Below are 18,600 nucleotides of genomic sequence, written 5' to 3'. Positions count from 1 at the left end.
TGATTGAGTGCATTCCAGGCATGAGGAACAGCATGTGAAGAGCAAAGAAACAGGAGATGGATTGTTGTGAGAAGAACAGAGAAAAAGCCAATCTGGCTGGATATGTGGAAGAGGAGTAATGTTAAATTTGGCTGCAAAGGTAGGATGGGCCCAGACTGTGAAAAGCTTTAAATATCAAAGGAAAGAGGTGGTTTTGTTTTTGTTTTTTTATCTTAAGGAGTTTTTGAATAATGAAATGACATGTTGGAACCTGTGCTTTAGGGGAAAAAATCACTTTGGTAGTTGTGTGGAAAATGAATTGAAAAAGGAAGCTATTTAGGAAGGGAGAACAACTAGGAAGATATTCCTATAGTCCAGGAAGAGGTGACGAAGGCTTAAGGGAGGATAGTGTATATATAAATAGGGAGAAGAGGCTGGAGGTCGGAGATACTGCGAAGGAAGACTTGATAAGATTAGGTGACAGATTGGATGTGTGGGATAAAGAAGAGAATATAAACTTTGAGTTACTCACAGGGGAATAAGGGGAAAATTGCATAGTGAAAGAAAGTAGGCTGCAGCATTTTGTCAATGGCTACTTGAATACAAGGAATGACATAAGAAATATGATGATGATGATGATGCTCATATAGCATTTGAACATTTTAAAGCATTTGACATATATTAACTCAATTGATCCATACAACTCTGTGAGATAGTTTCTATTGCAGTTATCCCTTCCACATTGCAGAGGTTAGGGATGTGGTACCCCCACAATCTGGAAAATCTGTGTAAAATTTTTTGGCCCTCCCTTCATACCAGAGAAAAAGTATGATTGTTTTTCTTTTTCTTTTATGGAATGTTTACAGTACCTTATTATAAAATTTGGGTTGACATTATACAATACTATACATATAGTTTATGCATTTCTGAGTTTCTATAACTTTTCTGTGTCATTTGTGCCTTCCACAAAACTCCCCAAAAATTCCCTTTTAATTTCTTAGGCTGACCCATGATATATCAAAATCATGATAGGGAAAGTCGCAATGTAGAAGGGATAACCGTACTACCATTTTATAGACAAAGAAATCAAGGCTGAGAGAAGATAAGTAGCTTATTCAGGATCACACAGCGAGTCAGTGGCAGAAATAAGATTTGAACCCAGGTCTTTAAAGTCCAGAATTCTTTCCACTATCCCCCACTGCTTCTTCCATATTAATGACATCACAGAACTATCAAAAGTATTGAAGTATTGAGTATATAGAAGAGCATTATTTAGGCACTATGAGAATTACAAAGATAAATAAGACACAGTCCTTTCCCTCAAAGAGCTTACAATCTAGGTGAAGGGAGATCATTTATGAGTTCTATTTCTTAAGACAAGTCCAGTAATCTAGACCCTATAATCAAGACACAGCTATTAATTCTGAAGACTTTCTAATATCAGGTAGAAGGGGCAGGAAGAGAGAGAAAAAGTAAATATAGTAGAATCCTAATATATTTATTTTTAGAGATAATGCAGATTGTCATATTTCTCAAAACACAATTTGCAGTGAATCTTAATCTTTAACAGGCACTAAGTTCCTATACTAAAATATGATTAAATATTTCCATTATTACAGTTGAATAAATAGAATCGGTAGTTTCTACATTGTCAAGTTGATAGTATTCAAGAATGGTGGACTTAGACTCAGAAAGATCTGAGTTCAAAGCTAACCTCAGCTCCCCAAGCAAGTGACCTCATCTAAAAGCAGGGACAATAATAGTGCCTACTTCACAGTGTTAGAATCAAATGAGATAATGTATATAGAAACATTTTGCAAACTTTAAAGTGCTGTATAAAATTCAACAATTAATATCAGTGGTAATGTTTCTGGAAGAAAGTATTTTGAGGATATGCTTCAATATTGTACACTTTAGTTATTGTCTCCCTCGTATGCAGCCAGTAAAAATAAATATAAGATTAGCCTATCTTTTAAGATCTCCCACATCTTTGCCTCTATATAAGCTGCATCCATGTATGGAATTCACTCCATCCTCAGCATTGCTTCTTGGAATTCCTGCTTTCCTTCAAGATGCAGCTCAGGGACCACCTTCTATATGAAGCTTTTCCTGATTTGCCTCACTCCAAATCCCCAGCTATTAGGACACTTCCTCATCTGCTGTTTTCTCTGTTAGAACGTAAGCTACTTAAGAACGGAGATTGTTTTGTGCCTTTTTTCCTAGGCAGACAATATCTGGCAGATAGAAAATGCTTATTAATGCTTGCTGATTGATTGAGTCCCACATTATGCAAATAAATACGTGATCCTGAGGAACACCTGATGTCAGAATTCCTTCCCCCAATGCAGCTCTGTTACCCTTCCAAGACAGTAGGCTCCTGGGAGGTTCCTGAGGCATAAAGAGATTAAATTTTAATAATAATATTTTAAAATTTAAAATAATAACACTTTAAAGGGATTCTGCTCTTTGATTTACTGTATATAAGAAAAGTATGAGAAAATAAAAGTGACTCAGACGGTCTAGGCTCATGCAGCTACTAAGTTTCAGAGGTAGAATTTGAATTTAGGTGCCTCCAAGCTTTGTCCTGTCCACCACACTAAGTTGCCTTCATCATTATTCAACATTATCATTGCTATAAAGGGAATTCGCATCAATAACTACTATTTACCAAAACACCACTCGAAGCAATAAGTGCCCCTATAGATGTTAAACCATGTGTTTCTTATGACTGTGACAAATAACTTAAAAGCATTATACATCCATCCTTGACGAAATCCCCAAGACCAAGAAGATATCCAGTCTCTAGGTGCAATTTATGAATAAAAATAAAGATAGTTCACTCAGAAATTAAATAGTATATTAATGCATCCATGAAAATCTAATGTATACAGCCTGATGATATAGACATTGTGTGGTTAATTCTCAATTAGCTTCTTTTCTCCACTTTATATTTTAAAGCAAAATTACTCTTATTATCACGTACTTAATGTTCTTATCTAAACCTTAGAGAGAAGTGGTTTAACACTTAATAAAGTTAAAGATTGTTTAAGACTCCTAAATATAATTAGATATCTCTGATTAGTAGCTTCTAAATGTCCTAGGAGTTGACCCCAAAACAAGCCATTTCAAGTGAGATACTTTCAACAGTGAACACAGAAGTGTTTGAACAAAGTGTCTTGGTGTCCTCTGCTGGCAACTGATCTTCATAGTTTTCTGCATGAAATAATGCTTATCCCAGCTTGTATGAAACTACTAAACCTTAAAGTGCATGGCCTACAGAAAGGAAATAATCCCCAAAAGTTGTCAGGAATGCTGCTGTGGATATACTTCTACAGCTACTTTCTCCAGTCATTCAACATTTATTAAGTCCCAACTGTAAGCAAGCTATCATGTTTTTTTTTTACTTTTTTAAGTTGTTATTCATATTTGTTGTTTTTATACTAGTCTTTTTTCTCTCTGTAAAAGGATGTCAATAGTTTGAGGACTTTTCTTCCATAATTCCAAAGTGTCTTTCAGAATATTTTGAATATGTAGTTTTACCTGTATATATTTCTCCAACACTGATTGTCTCGATATTTTATCAACTTTGCCACTTTGGTGAAAATGAAGTGAAATTTAGAATTATTTTAATTTCTCTTAGTATTTGTGATTTATAACAATTATTAATACAATTATTGATTGCTTACAATTATTCTTTTAAAATTTGTTTCCTTTGAATACATATCCACTGTGGAATGACTCATGGTCATGTATTTATATCAATTGCCTGATATCCTAAATATCAGACTTTACTCAAGATATTTGGTGCAAGGATTTCCTACCCAACTATTTCTCCTTTTGTTTTATTTACATTGCTTTTGTTCATGGAAAAGTTTTTTTTTTAATTTATGTAATCAAAATTGTCTACTTTATTTATGATTCCATCCATACATAATTTGTTCAAGAATTTTCCTCAGCCATAGTTGTGAAAATTGTGCCTTTCAATTCTCTTCTTCTTTATGATGTGATCTTTTATTGTTATATGTCACCTTCATTTGCAGTTTATCTTGTTATATGGCATAAGGTTCTTATCTAAACCTAGTTTTCTGCCAGATTTGTGGAAGAATTTGTATTCTCAGATTTAATGAACATTGAACTACTAGGTTAATTATGGATCTTTATTTTTTTCTCTACTTTTTAACTAGTAAAAAATAGTTTTGATGTTTATTGTCTTAAAATATCGTTTTAAATCTGGTCCAGAGTGTTTTGTAGCTATATTTATCATTTCTCTGTGGTTGGTAGGTTCTTTTAAAAAATATTTTGCATTCTCAGTTTTACTGAGAATGTAATTATATATAATATACATATATATATATATAATTGTACAGAATATTCTCTGATCATTATTTCCTTTCTGTAAGTTTATTTCTATCATTTTTTACTGTAATCAATTATGATCCTCAATTTGCTCTTCTTTGTCTTTTTAGTCAAGCTAACTAGTGGTTTCTCAATATTGTTAGTCTTCCTTAAAAACAACCTTTAATTTTGTTTATTGCTCAGATAACCCCTTCGTTGTCAATTTTACCCATATCTCTTCCAATATTCAAGATTCTTTCTTTGTGCATATTTGGCAGGGGGGAGGTCTATTAACTTATTGGTTTTCTAAGTTTTTAAATTTTCCTACTTAATTCATCAATCCTCTCTTTTTCTACTCTGCTGCTATATGCTTTCAGAGATGTGACTTCTACTCTAACAACCGCTTTAGCTTCATCCTTATTTTTTGGTGTGCTGTCTATTGTTATTGTTCTCTTTCATATGTTTTTCCTTGTTTCTGTGATTTTTTTTCTTTTACCCATTCGTTGGTGAGACGGTAACTACTTATGCATCCTTTAAGTCTTTATCTTTGCTTATGTTCCTGGTATTTATTTCTGTTTTATTATATAACACTATGTAAAGAATATATATGGGGAGAATATATAATACATAAAGAATAAGATATATCCAACATGTCATACATATATAAAGAATATGTTTAATATTTCTTTACTTTTAGGTTTGTTTATTTCTTTGTGCCCTAGCATGTATCTGTTTTTTGTTAAGGTACCTTGGAATGCTGAGAAACACATATATTTTTTATTATACTATTCGGGAGATAAATAAAAATTCTTCAGTTCTAAATTCTCACTATTTTTATAGACCTTTGGTCCAATCATGGGAAAGGTACATGTACAGAAAAGTATAGCACACAATATTACATGACATGTGAATAAGAATTGCAAAGGTAAAGGCAAATTGGGGAAGCTTTCTTAATGGTACTTGAGTTGGGTTTTAGAGAATGGAAAAGAATTTAACAGATCGAGAGCATTGTAGGCGTGGGGAATAGCTTGAACAAAGATATGGAAATGAGAGAATCCAAGAAATGTTCCTAGAACAAGCACTGACTTTTTAGAAATGCCAACACTGAGGGTCTGAGAAAAGGATTCATAGCTAGTGCAGGAGAGAAAAGGAGAAGTTATAGTGGTTGAAGAACTAAACAATATGAAGAGGTGGGGTCTCTGAAGTCAGGGGGAAAAGGAATCTTTAGTTGTAGGAGATAGTCAGTGGTGGCAAGAATTTAAGGGAAGGCCAAAAAGGATAAGGACTGAAAAGGCCAATGCATTTGATCATTAGAAAGTCATCAGCAGACTTTGAAAGAGAAATTTCCCAAAATCACAGAATCGTGGAATTTTAAAGGCGGGGGGAACAGGAAATGGTTGCCTATTGTGGACACAAGCTTATGAATACCCTTCCTCAACTATATTACCCAGAAATGAACACAATACTCTAGATGTAGTCTGGCCATGGTAAGTGTATAACCTTCTCTACTCTGCTAGCAGCCTATGAAATAAATTGTAAAATAAAACTAACCAGCTCATTTGTAGAATGGGATATTCTGGTTAATTTTTTGTTTTCAACAATTTAGAAATGACAGTAATAAGCTTCTCATTCCTTTCCTTTTTCCTTTTTTTTTTTTTTGTTGGGTCCTCTTATTTCATCAGTGCAGTGAATTTCTGGTAATGAACTTCCTCTGACATTGCAAATCATCACCTGTTCTTGCCACATACAGTCTCAGAGAATTGTCTATGGCATTTAATGGTTAAAGAACTTTCCCTGAGTCACACAGCTAGTATGTGGAGGGGGCAGGGCTTGAACTAAGGTCTTTATGACACCTAAGTGATGGCTATGCTTTTGTCTTTGTATTTCCAGCACTTGGTAAAATTGCTGGCACACATAAGCACATAGTAAATGATTAATGCTATACTTACTGCCTCTGAGTTAAGAGTTTATAGAGTATAATTTAATCTTTTTTTAGTGGCTAAGACTATTGTGTTATCAGAGTCATTCTTCTAAATACTGGTAATCACTATAGAATGATGTAGACATAGAAGGGGTAGGAGGTTGGGATGAATGTTTACTAATCACCAGAAAATAACCTGGAAGTTGCATATTTCTTTCAAATCTGAGGATACTATCTGGTTTTCTTGTCATCAGTTTCTTTTTTCTTAAATACATGATGGAAAACAATTCTAGTTAATTAGGAGTTTTGATTAACCAAAATTCAACTGTGTATTACTGTTGAGTTACCCTGAATAGAACCTAAAACAATTCTGTTGGACCAGAAATGTGCAGAATAAAAATGATAGGAGGCAGAAGCTTTCCTAGGGCATAATGAAGTGAGGTGATCATCTCAGGCCTCCCCTATTGGAGAGAGCAGATGTCTCCCAAGGCATCTTCAGGAAAAGGAGAAAGAGGCAGCTGAAAACTAAAATATAATTAGTGTCAGCACATTCATGACACCTCCTTCCCCCATTTCCACCTAGTTACTGACTGTTACTCCTGAAGGTTCTGCTTTCTGTTCTATTGATCATCTGCCTTAGGTGTTCATTTCACCTATACGGAATTATTTCTTTAGCGAGAGAGCATCTCAGTACTATCTCCATTGGTTAAGTATGCAGAATGATATTCAAAAGATCTGAACTGGAGTAATTACACATTAGGTCATCAGGAGAAACACTGTCCTGATGTGAAGAATCACAGGTTTCAGTAAACATAGCATGGAATGTCTTGGCAAACAATAACCAGCAGATTGGATCAAAGGCAAAAGAGCACTGGATTTGGATTCAGAAGAAATGCTTTTGAATTCTGTCCCAAATGCTTATCAGCTGGGTGACCTTGGGTAAGTTCTAGACATCAGCCAAGTGTTTCTTAAGCTCATTTTATGAGTAATATGAAAAAATGTGGATGAGAAGATAGAATAGTAAAGTGGATTCAAAACTTGTTGAATGATAAGACTGAAAGACTATTCATTAGGGCAGCTAGGTGGCACAGTGGATAGCAGGAGAGGTCTGGAGTCAGGCAGACTCATCTTTCTGAGTTCAAATCTGGTTGCAGAGACTAGCTGTGTGACCCCTGGCAACTTAACACTGTTTGCCTCAGTTTCATCATCTGTCAAATGAGCTGGGGAAGGAAATGGCAAACCACTCCAACATCACTGCCAAGAAAATCTCAAATAGGGTCACAAAGAGTTGAACAGGACTAAAACTGGAACAACTAAACAACAACTATTGATTAACAAAGATAATGGCTTTGGAGAGAGCTATCTACCTCAATGCCTCAGGATCTCTCCTTAGTGGACAATTCATGTGTACCTACTGCTCTCACATCTAGGCTTAGAAGGACGAGGTAGTTTCTCAGCAGAGGTCCTCTGTGCTCAGTGGAGCTATGCATTCAGCAATTCAACCTGTATTTAGTAAGCGTTTACTACGGGTCAGGCAATATGCTAAACAATGGGCATACAAGAAAAGGCAAAAAAAAAATCAAACCAGCTCCTGCCCTTAATTGGGGAGATAACATGTACATAATAAGTAGGTACATGTAAGACATATATAGATTAGATGGAAAATAGTCTCACAGGGAAAGGCATTAACAGCTAGAGGATCTGGGAAAGGCTTCCTGCAGAAGACAAGATGTGAACTAAGTCTTAAAAGAAACCAGGGAAACTAAGTGCTAAAGGTGAGGGGGCAGAGCATTCCAGGTATGGGGACCAGCCAGTGAAAAGGCACAGAGATAAGAGATAAAGAGGAGTGAAGAGAGAAATTGCACGCTCTAAGACCAGTGTCTCAGACTGTGGAATGTGTGTAGACAAGTAATGTATGAGAAGGATGGGAAGGTAGAAGAGATGAAAATCTTTAAATGCCAACCAAAGAATGATATATTTCATCCTGGAGGTAACAGGAAGACACCAGAGAAAGGAAGATTAGTTAAAAGGCTATTGCAGTATTCTAGGAGAGAGGTGATGAGAATCTGGACTAGGGGATGTGGTTTGTATGAGTGGAGTTAGTAAAGAGAGTAGGGGCCAGGATAAAGCCTTGGGAGGTACCCGTGGTTAGTTGGCATGACGTGAATAAAGAGCCAGCAATAAAGACTGAGGAGTGGCCAGACATATGGAAAAGAACAAGAAGAGGACAGCATTACCTAGACCTAGAGAAGAAAGAGTTCCAGGAGAAGGTGATTAATAGACTCAAATAGTACTGAGAAATTAGGGAGGATCTGAATTGCAAAGAGGAGGCATTAGATTTGGCAATTAAGAGATCATTGATAACTTAAGAGAAGGCATCAAGTAAGATTTTTTTTTGAGAATAGGGGAGACATGAGTATATTTATAGGCAACAAGAAAGGAGCCCTTAGAGAGGGAGAAATGGAAGATGGAAAAGAGAATGGGGATGATAAGGAGGGACAATTTTATGGAGAAGTCAGGAGGGGAGGGCTTATGTAGAGGGTTTTGCCTTGTCAAGGAGAAAGGCCACTTCTTCATCTAATACCAAATAGTAGAAAGAGATATATGAGTGATGGGAGGTAAAAAATAAGAGGGAGTTTTCTGCAAATAGTCTCAATTTTTTAAATGAAGTATGAATCAGGGTCTTTGGCTGAGAGGGTGAAAAGAAAGAATATCATTTCGAGGAGAGATGAGAAGGTTTGGAACAGACTCTGAGGAAAGTGAAATTGTGAATCAGTTAGAAGGGAAGATAATTCCTTGTTGCAATGTGGGCAGCAAGGTTAGTCGAGGTTAGATAACATAAATTTGAAGTGGGTCCATTCAGCACAGCTCCATAACTTCTTCCAGTTCCATTAAGCACTACACGAATAGGAGTGAAGTAGGAAGCTGGGGAGTAATCCAGGGTTGGGAACTGGCAAGGCTTGATCAGTTTAATCAGATCATCAGGGGGCAGGTGGAAGATAGTGCAGAATTCATTTGGTTCACCAAGGGTTCAAGATACAGAAGGCAAGAGAATGTAGACAATACAGAAGTGATGGCTGGTAAAAACTGAGGATGAATGGAATGGAGATCTTAATAAGAAAAAAAACAGGGTTAACATTCCTAAGGGATATGGGGATGATGGAATGATAAAATGTATTATGAGATTAAAGGAATTTTAGAATTCATGAACATGGAAATGGAACAGTTGTGGGAGATGAAGGATTAAGGATGTGACCATTGGTGCATGTAGCTGAGAGAGTGGAAGAGTGAGTTATAGTAATGCAGTAGATGAAGGAACTAAGAGCATTTAGTCCACTAGAGTGAGGGCAATAGATGGGAACAGTGAGTCGGTCACTGAACTCATTAAGGAAGGAAGGAAAATGTCCTAGGGATAGATAGATAAAAGGCACTATATGGAGTGATACATTTGGATATTTTGAACTTTAAAGGGAAGAAGATGCTTAGTGAAAGTGATCAAGGAAGGGCTTGAAAGCAGCAATAGAGAGCAAAAAGCACTGCAATTCCCCCACCACAACCAGGGAGTTCAAAGTATGTAAGAGAAATTGCAGCCATTCCTGGAAAGGGTGGCCACGGGATGCAGCATCCTCAGGAGGGAGCCACGTCTCAAGGAGGCACCCTTGTCCGGGTAAGATCCTTATGGGCAAGAAATGAAAGTGTCCGCAGGACCAAGAGAACATTGTCACCAAGCATTGGCCACATGATCCCAACAAGCAGCGATATCCAGTAGATAATACATTTCATACCCACATACCTGGCAGAAGCTACATATCAACTGCACGTCTTACAGAAACTATATATCCATAAGAGATGATACATGAGACTAGAAAGGAGCAATGGCGGTGGGAGCATTTTGATGATGTCTCCAGATGAGCATCAGAATTATGAATTGCTCCTCAACATATGCACACTGACCACATGTGGCGTCACTTGGCACACTGCCTGTCATATAGTTGGTGCTTGATAAATGTTTACGGATTGATTTGTGTGCCTTATTCATATATGTTCCCTAAATGGATCCCTTATCCCCATTGCTTGTAGGAGATCATGCCTCAGATTAAAGGGGAAAAGTTTTTATACTACTTTTATTACTATGTTCTTATTGAATGACTGTTTTGAGCCAATTTTGTCCTCTGGCTTCCTAGAAAAGGAAAACATTTCGGTGGGGGTGGGGTGTTAGGGAAATTGTGAACTATGGGTTTAAATTGACATATGCCTCACTGTGTGAGTGGAGGGGAGCAAGAGGCCCCAAATGCTACCTGTGTAATGTACTGTTGTACAATATGTTTAAGGACACTACAGACTCAGCACTTTTAGGTGACTCTTCCACCAAACCTTGTCCTGTTTTTTTGTTTAGTTGTTCAGTTGAGTCCAACTCTTCACAACCCCATTTGGGGTTTTCTTGGCAAAGATACTGGAGTGGTTTGCCATTTCCCTCTCAAGCTCCTTTTACAGATAAGAAAATTGAGGCAAACAGGGTTAAGTGACTAGCCCAGGATCACATACCTAGTAAGTGTCTGAGGGCAGATTTGAACTAAGGAAGATGAAGTCTTCCTGACTTCAGGCCCAGCATTCTATCTGCTGTGACACCTAGCTGCCCTAAAACCCTGTCTAAACCTGGTAAAATAGGCTTCCAATGTTAAACCAAAGTGACTTTACATATAATTGAGAGTAATACTTCTAATAAAATGTTTCCTTAAAGAAAACATTGTGTCTTATTACTAAGGAATATTCTTAGGGTTCAGTTTGGAATAAGTCAAGGTGTTGCTTTGTCTCTTTGGAAAGAACTTTACCAGGTGAATGTAAAGATGAACTAGAAAATAACATCAGATCTAATTCAAGGTCATGATGTGTAGGGGTCAAGCATTAGTGTAAAATAGAAGTACAGTTACCAGAGAAGGTAGAGCTAACGGGAAATGGGAGGTGGGAAATAAAGCCAGGGATCAGGAGAAGGGCATTTTAGGATGGGGAAACAGAGATAGCACTAAAATCAACTGAACACATGAAGAGATGGGGAAGAAGACTAAATTTAGTTGAAGAGAATTGGCAGGAGGTGGGGAGACGATGAGATTGTGTGGGAGGGAGGAAGGGGAGCTATTACCTGTTTTCATGAGGTTATGGTCTGCACACTCCATGGTTAAATCACCTTTTCAGTGGAACAGTGTGAGCACTCAGCCTACCTAGTAAGGTAGGTGGTGTGCAAGATTGAGCCATAAACCTGGAATTAAGAAAAGCTGAGTTCTAATTTTGCCTCTAGGACTTACTAGCTGTGTGACCCTAGTCAAGTCACTCTTAGTGCTTGTTTCCTTACCTATAAAATGAGAGTTGGACTTAATGGCCTCTAAAGTGCCTTCCAGCTGTAACTCTATAAATCCACTGAATCTTTTGAAAGTTACTCACATTCTGCAAATCTGTTAGACCCTTTGGGCAAAATGGATAGCAGCAAAAGACCACTATGGCAATTTTTTTTCGAAATTAATTTGCATTTCATCAAAAACTATTTCTTGCTAATTGTCAGGTTCCTGACAGTCACTTTTGCCTATTCACAATATTTTTGGTTTCATCTCTAAAGGTTGTGACAACTCAGGAATAATGGGGAAGCCAAGTGCATTAGACATTTCTAAAGTAAGACCCCGTTTCCAATTCAAGGGCATGATTCTTGCCATTTCTACATCAAGTACTGTCATACATTCTGCAGTACTGCCAGCCAACGTGTGAGAAGCCAGACCAGTAAAACAAAGGTGACAGTCTACAATTCTAGACACGAGTCCCAGCTGCTGCAATCACTGACAAATGGAATCATACGTCAATCCAAGGGAATATGCCCAATGCTAACTACTTGAAACACAAGTGGCAGATTGGGGCGGGGGGAGGCCTTATTTTTTAAAAAAGATTCATCAACATTATTCTACTAATGTGCTATAAAGTCTGACTCAAAATAGTCTATTTACAATTCAAAGTTTTCCATGATTTAGAAAAAGAAGCTGCTTCCTCCTCCCGGGAGATTTGTTCCTTTCGTTTACATAAGCATGTGACAAAGGGACAAGCCCTAATTCTGAAGAGAACTAAATATTTTTGAACCATGGTTCTTGTTCTGTTTTGTGAATGCAGATGATTAATTGTGAAGAAACCTGGTTATGGAAAATGGGACCAAGCCAACATCTAGACAGGATAGGCAGATACCTGTGTGATATGTGTAACAGGCTTGCTATCTTGGGTGTGGGGTGGGAGCAGGAAGTGGCTAGGATTCCACCTTTCTACTGAGAGATCCCAACTCTGAACTCAGGTTGACTACTTTCAGTGCTGGAGGAGCCCAGCCTCTAAAAAGAGGAGTACTGCTTTTTCGTATTGTAGATGAATCATTATATTCCCATTTGGGAGCTCAGGGATAGAATCTCTTTAAGTTTAGGTTTGGTTCATAACTGTCCCCATAGAGATTAACAGGGTCCCTTGTAGAAAGGTACTCAATATAAAAAAGTAGTTGGGTGTGGGAAACCTATTTATTTCCTCCCCAACAAAAGAAATGCATATTCTGTACACAAATGATTCATAAGTGTACATTGACAAATGTTTAAATTATGAAATAGTAACCCATAACTCCTACTATGTCCTCCCAAGAGGCTGTGCTCACAATATCAAAGCATAAAATACTATAGAACTGATGAAAAGTCATTTTCAAAAGCCAGTATCTTCAGCAAGTTAGAGCATGGCTTGGGCTCATCTTCCTATTGGTGGTCATTTCTCCTCTGGGAAGTGCTGTAGTAGCTGCAGGGAGCACCAACCACAAAGTACCTAACACCAATTGAGGAGCGCAGGAGCTGTGGACCTCCCAAGATAGACATTGGAATCAAAAACTCTTAACTCTTGGGATCACCGCTTGGTCACCCATGCTCACAGAAAGAAACACAAAGCAGAAGTGTCTGCAAGGACTTGAGAGTTTAATCTCGGGCTCGAGCAAGAGTAAGAGTAGAAGGCTACTTAGAGAGCAGCAATTCCTTCTCAAGTCAGCAATCATGTACAACCCCTAAGTATAAGGGGAAGGTGAAACACAAAGGGACTTACTGAAGCCTCTGGTCATGCATGCCCTATAAAAAGGGCACCGCCCACCAAAAAGGGACAGGATAAATGCTCATCTCCAGGAAATGGGGCGGGGGGGAGGAAATCTCGACTACCCCTATTTCATATAATTTAATGATTTTTATTCATTGAATGACCTTCCTAAAAGAACATTCATTCCTTTCTTTTCCATTGTTCTTCCAAGTAAGGAGAGATAGAGATCCATAGAGATCCTCTGGAAACAAAAATTGCCAACTTTTGTCATTTCTTCTAAAATGATCAAAGCGTGGGTTCATCCCACTGAGATTTCAGCCTCCCAGTAATTCATTTATGGTCCCATGGATTCCAGTCTGTAAGTCAGGTGGTCCATCAGTTGTCCATCATCCTTGCAGCATAATCTACCCAGAATATCTATGAGTAAAAGTGTCTTCAGCACATCTGCCATTTCACCCCTTCCGCCAACTTCTGTACTCCTCTTTATTCACTAAATAATGACACAGGAAAAGTTTATATATCATCATGTTGTTTGTTTTGTTTTACTTTGCACTGTATGCTGGATGACTGCCAGCTGTTCTTCATTGTGAATCAACATTTGAAAGTATCATTGTGGAGGTAAAGTTTTTATTCTCTGGTCCTTACACAAACTCAATCACTGTCTAGCATGGCGTAAGCCAAGTGCCTTGGTCCAAAACAAATCACTCTTTCCAAAATCAAAGGAACATAAGCCAGAGAGACAGCTCAAGGTGTCCTGGGTTCCAGCCTCACCGTAGATCTACATCTAAACCCATAGTACCACTGACCAACAACTGAGACATTTATCAGTCGTGCCCTCCCATTCCTCACCATAGGAAAACCTATACAGCTCAAATATCAGGTCCTCCATGAAGCTTTCCCCAATTCTGACAGCCAGAAGTGACTATCTCCTTCCCTGGAAGCCCCTTGTACTTTGTTTAACATTGACTGGCGCATAGTAAACACTTAATAAATGTTATTACATTCATAAATCTCTTATACATGAAGGATCTATGGTTGCATCAACTTGAAGATCTCTCTTTCCTGGAGCTCCCTCAATTGATGCAGATGGCAGCCCATTTAGGACTTAGTGAATTAGTCCTACGTTACTGCCAGAGGCACAAAGAGATTAAATCCAGGGTCACCCAGCTTGTGACTCTAAGGGGTCACATGCCAAAGATGGGATTTAAGCCCACGTCTACTTTAAGCCAAACACTATCATATTGCCCCTATTATATCTTTTTTATATTTAAATTTTTTTATTTTTAGTTAACAACACTCAGTTCCACAGGATTTTGAGTTCCAAATTTTCTTCCCCTCCCTCCCCTCCCCCCCAAAAATGGCATGGAATTAAATATATGTTCTACATATACCTTCACATTAAATATATTTACATAATAGTCAAGTCATAAAGAAGAACCATGATCAATGGAGGGAGTCATGGGAAAGAAGAAACAAAACCAAAAAAAAGATATAGGAAAAAAAAGAGAGAGCAGATAGTTTCCTTCAACCCACATTCATACTCCATAGTTCTTTATCTAGATGTAGATAGCTCTTTCCATCATGAGACCTTTGGGGCTGTCTTTGAACCTTGTATTGCTGACAAGAGCCAAATCTATCAAAGTCAGTCATCACAGAATCAGTATGTCTATGGTTGTGTACAATGTTCTCCTGGTTCTGCTCCCCTCACTCGGCATCATATCATGTAGTGCTTTCCAGGTTATTATGAATTCCATATCTTCCCCATTTCTTTTTTTTAGGTTTTAAGGAGTTATTTTCTTCCTTAAGATTTTGTAAATTTTTTTAATTAGTTAACTTTCTTTTTTTAATTAGATGTTTTTATTTTTAGTTTACAACACTTAGTTTGACATGTTCTTGAGTTTCAAATTTTCTTCCCTTCCTTCCTCTCCCCCTCCCCCAAGACAGCATGCAGTCTGATATAGATTCTACATAAACCTTCTCATTAAACTTATTTACACAATAGTCAAGTTGCAAAGAATTATGACCAATGGAATGAATCATGAGAGAGAAGAAACAAAACCAAAAAAAAGGAGGAAGAAAAAAAGCAAATATTTTGCCTCAATCTGCATTCAGACTCTACAGTTCTTTCTCTAGATGTAGCTAGCTTTTTCATCATGAGTCCTTTGGAGCTGTCTTTGAGCCTTGTATTGCTGAGGAGAACCAAGTCTATCGGAGTTAGTCATCACAAAATCAATATATCTGTGGTTATGTATAATGTTCTCCTGGTTCTGCTCCTCTCACTCAGCGTCAGATCACGTAGGTCTTTCCAGGTTATTATGAAGTCCATATCTTCCCCATTTCTTATAGCACAATAGTATTCCATTACATTCATATACCACAACTTGTTCAGCCATTCCGCAATTGATGGGCATCCCCTTGTTTTCCAATTCTTTGCCCCCACAAAAAGAGCAGCTACAAATTTTTTTGTACATACCGGTCCCTTTCCCACTTGTGTGATCTCTTTGGGATATAGCCCTAGGAGGGGTATTGCTGGGTCAAAGGGTATGCACTTTTTATGGCCCTTTGGGCTTAGTTCCAAATTGCTCTCCAAAATAGCTGGATCTATTCACAACTCCACCAACAATGTAACAATGTTACAATTTTCCCACATGCTCTCTGGCATTTCTTATTTTCCTGTTTTGTCATCTTAACCAATCTGACAGGAGAGATGTGGTATCTAAGAGTTGTTTTGATTTGCATTTCTCTGATCAATAGTGATTTGGAACATATTTCATAAGCCTATAGATATCTTCAATTTCTTCCTCTGAAAACTGCCTGTTCATATCCTTTGACCATTTCTCAATCAGGGAATAACTTTTATTCCTACAAATTTGGCTCAGTTCCCTGTGTATTTTAGATATGAGGCCTGTATAAGAGACATTGGTTGTAAAGATTTTCTCCATTTTCTGTTTCCCTCCTAATCTTTGTTGCACTGGCTTTGTTTATACAAAAACTTTTCAGTTTAGCATAATCAAAATTATCCATTTTGCATTTTATAATGCCCTCTATCTCTTGTTGGGTCATTAATTCTTCCCTTTCCCATAAATCTGACAGGTAAACTACTCCTTGCTCTCCCATATTGCTTATAGTATCAGCTTTTATTCCTAAATCATGTACCATTTTGACTTTATTTTGGTATATGGTGTAAGATATGGGTCTATGCCCAGTTTCTGCCATACTATTTTCCAATTTTCTCAACAGTTTTTGTGAAATAGTGAATTCTTAACCCAGAGCTAGATTCTTTGGGCTTATCAAAGAGTAGATCGCTATAGTCGGTGACTTCGGCATCTTGTGTACCTAACCTATTCCACTGATCTATCACTCTGTTTCTTAGCCAGTACCAGGCAGTTTTGAGGACTGCCTCTTTATAGTACATTTTGATATCTGGTATGGCTAGGCCACCTTCCCTAGAATTTCTTTTCCTTCATTCCCTTGATATTATGGACTTTTTGATATTCAAGATGAATTTTGTTATTATTTCATCCAGCTCTGTAAAATAAGTTTTTGGTAGTTTGATTGGTATGGCACTGAATGAGTAAATTAATTTAGGTAAAATTGTCATTTTTATTATATTATTTGGCCTAACCATAAGCAAGTGATGTTTAATTACATCTGACTTTATTTGTGTGAGAAGTGTTTCATAATTGTGTCATATAGGCCATGAGTTTGTCTTGGCAGGTAGACTTCCAAACATTTTATAGTGTCTACAGTAGCTTTAAATGGAATTTCTCTTTCTATCTCTTGCTGTTGGGCTTTGTTAGCAATATAGGAATGCTGAGGATTTATGTGAGTTTATTTTATTTAATGCAACTTTGCTAAAGTTGTTTATTGGGAGGTGGAGCCAAGATGGCAGCGGGAAAGAAGGGACTAGAGTGAGCTCCCCGCCAAGTCCCTCCAAAAACCTATAAAAATGGCTCTGAAACAATTCTAGAACTGCAGAACCCACAAAACAGCAGAGGGAAGCAAGGCTCCAGCCCAAGACAGCCTGGATAGTCTCTGGGTGAGGTCTACCCCTCATGGAACTGGGAGCGGAGCAGAGCGGAGCAGAGCCCAGCATGAGCTGCATGGACCAACCAGACCAGGAGCCAGGCAGAGCGGGCCCTAGCACCCTGAATCAGTGAGCTGCAGCAGTTACCAGACTTCTCAACCCACAAACACCAAAGAGAACAGAGAGGGTTAGTGGGAAAAGCTGCTGGGGACAGAGTGAAAGAAGGAGTTCTCAGTTCGGTCACCGCCCCAGGGACAGCAGTGGTGGGGCAGCTACAGAAGTACAGCTGCAGTTGCTTCCAGCCCCAGGCCCACCTAGTGGGAGGAATTAAGTGGCGGATCAGAGCAGGAGTGCACAGCCTGCTGAAGATCTAAGTCCAGTCCGGGTTGGGGGTTCCTGGGGAAGGAGGAGTGCTGGTGTGGAAGAGCTGGCACATCCCCCCGAGCTTGGAACATAGAACTCTCCACTCTACAAGTAGTCATACCCCGCTGAAAAACTCAAGGGTCACGTAAGTTGGCTGGGAATATGGCCAGGCAGGGAAAACACACCCAGATTCAGTCTCAGACTCTGGAATCTTTCTTTAGTGTCAAAGAAGACCAAACCATACAGCCAGAAGAAGTCAACAAAGTCAAAGAGCCTACAACAAAAGCCTCCAAGAAAAACATGAACTGGTCTCAGGCCATGGAAGAGCTCAAAAAGGATTTGGAAAAGCAAGTTAAAGAAGTAGAGGAAAAATTGGGAAGAGAAATGAGAAGGATGCAAGAAAACCATGAAAAACAAGTCAATGACTTGCTAAAGGAGACCCAGAAAATACTGAAAAATATACTGAAGAAAACAACACCTTAAAAAATAGACTAACTCAAATGGCAAAAGAGCTCCAAAAAGCCAATGAGGACAAGAATACCTTGAAAGGCAGAATTAGCCAAACGGAAAAGGAGGTCCAAAAGACCACTAAAGAAAATACTACCTTAAAAATGAGATTGGAGCAAGTGGAAGCTAGTGACTTTATAAGAAATCAAGATATTATAAAACAGAACCAAAGGAATGAAAAAATGGAAGACAATGTGGAATATCTCATTGGAAAAACCACTGACCTGGAAAATAGATCCAGGAGAGATAATCTAAAAATTATTGGACTACCTAAAAGCCATGATCAAAAAAAAGCCTAGATATCATCTTTCAAGAAATTATCAAGGAGAATTGCCCTGATATTCTAGAGCCACAGGGCAAAATAGAAATTGAAAGAATC

This window comes from Trichosurus vulpecula, chromosome 4 (assembly GCF_011100635.1).
Source record: "Trichosurus vulpecula isolate mTriVul1 chromosome 4, mTriVul1.pri, whole genome shotgun sequence".
Classification (NCBI taxonomy): domain Eukaryota; kingdom Metazoa; phylum Chordata; class Mammalia; order Diprotodontia; family Phalangeridae; genus Trichosurus; species Trichosurus vulpecula.
Note: the sequence above shows the minus strand (reverse complement) of the source record.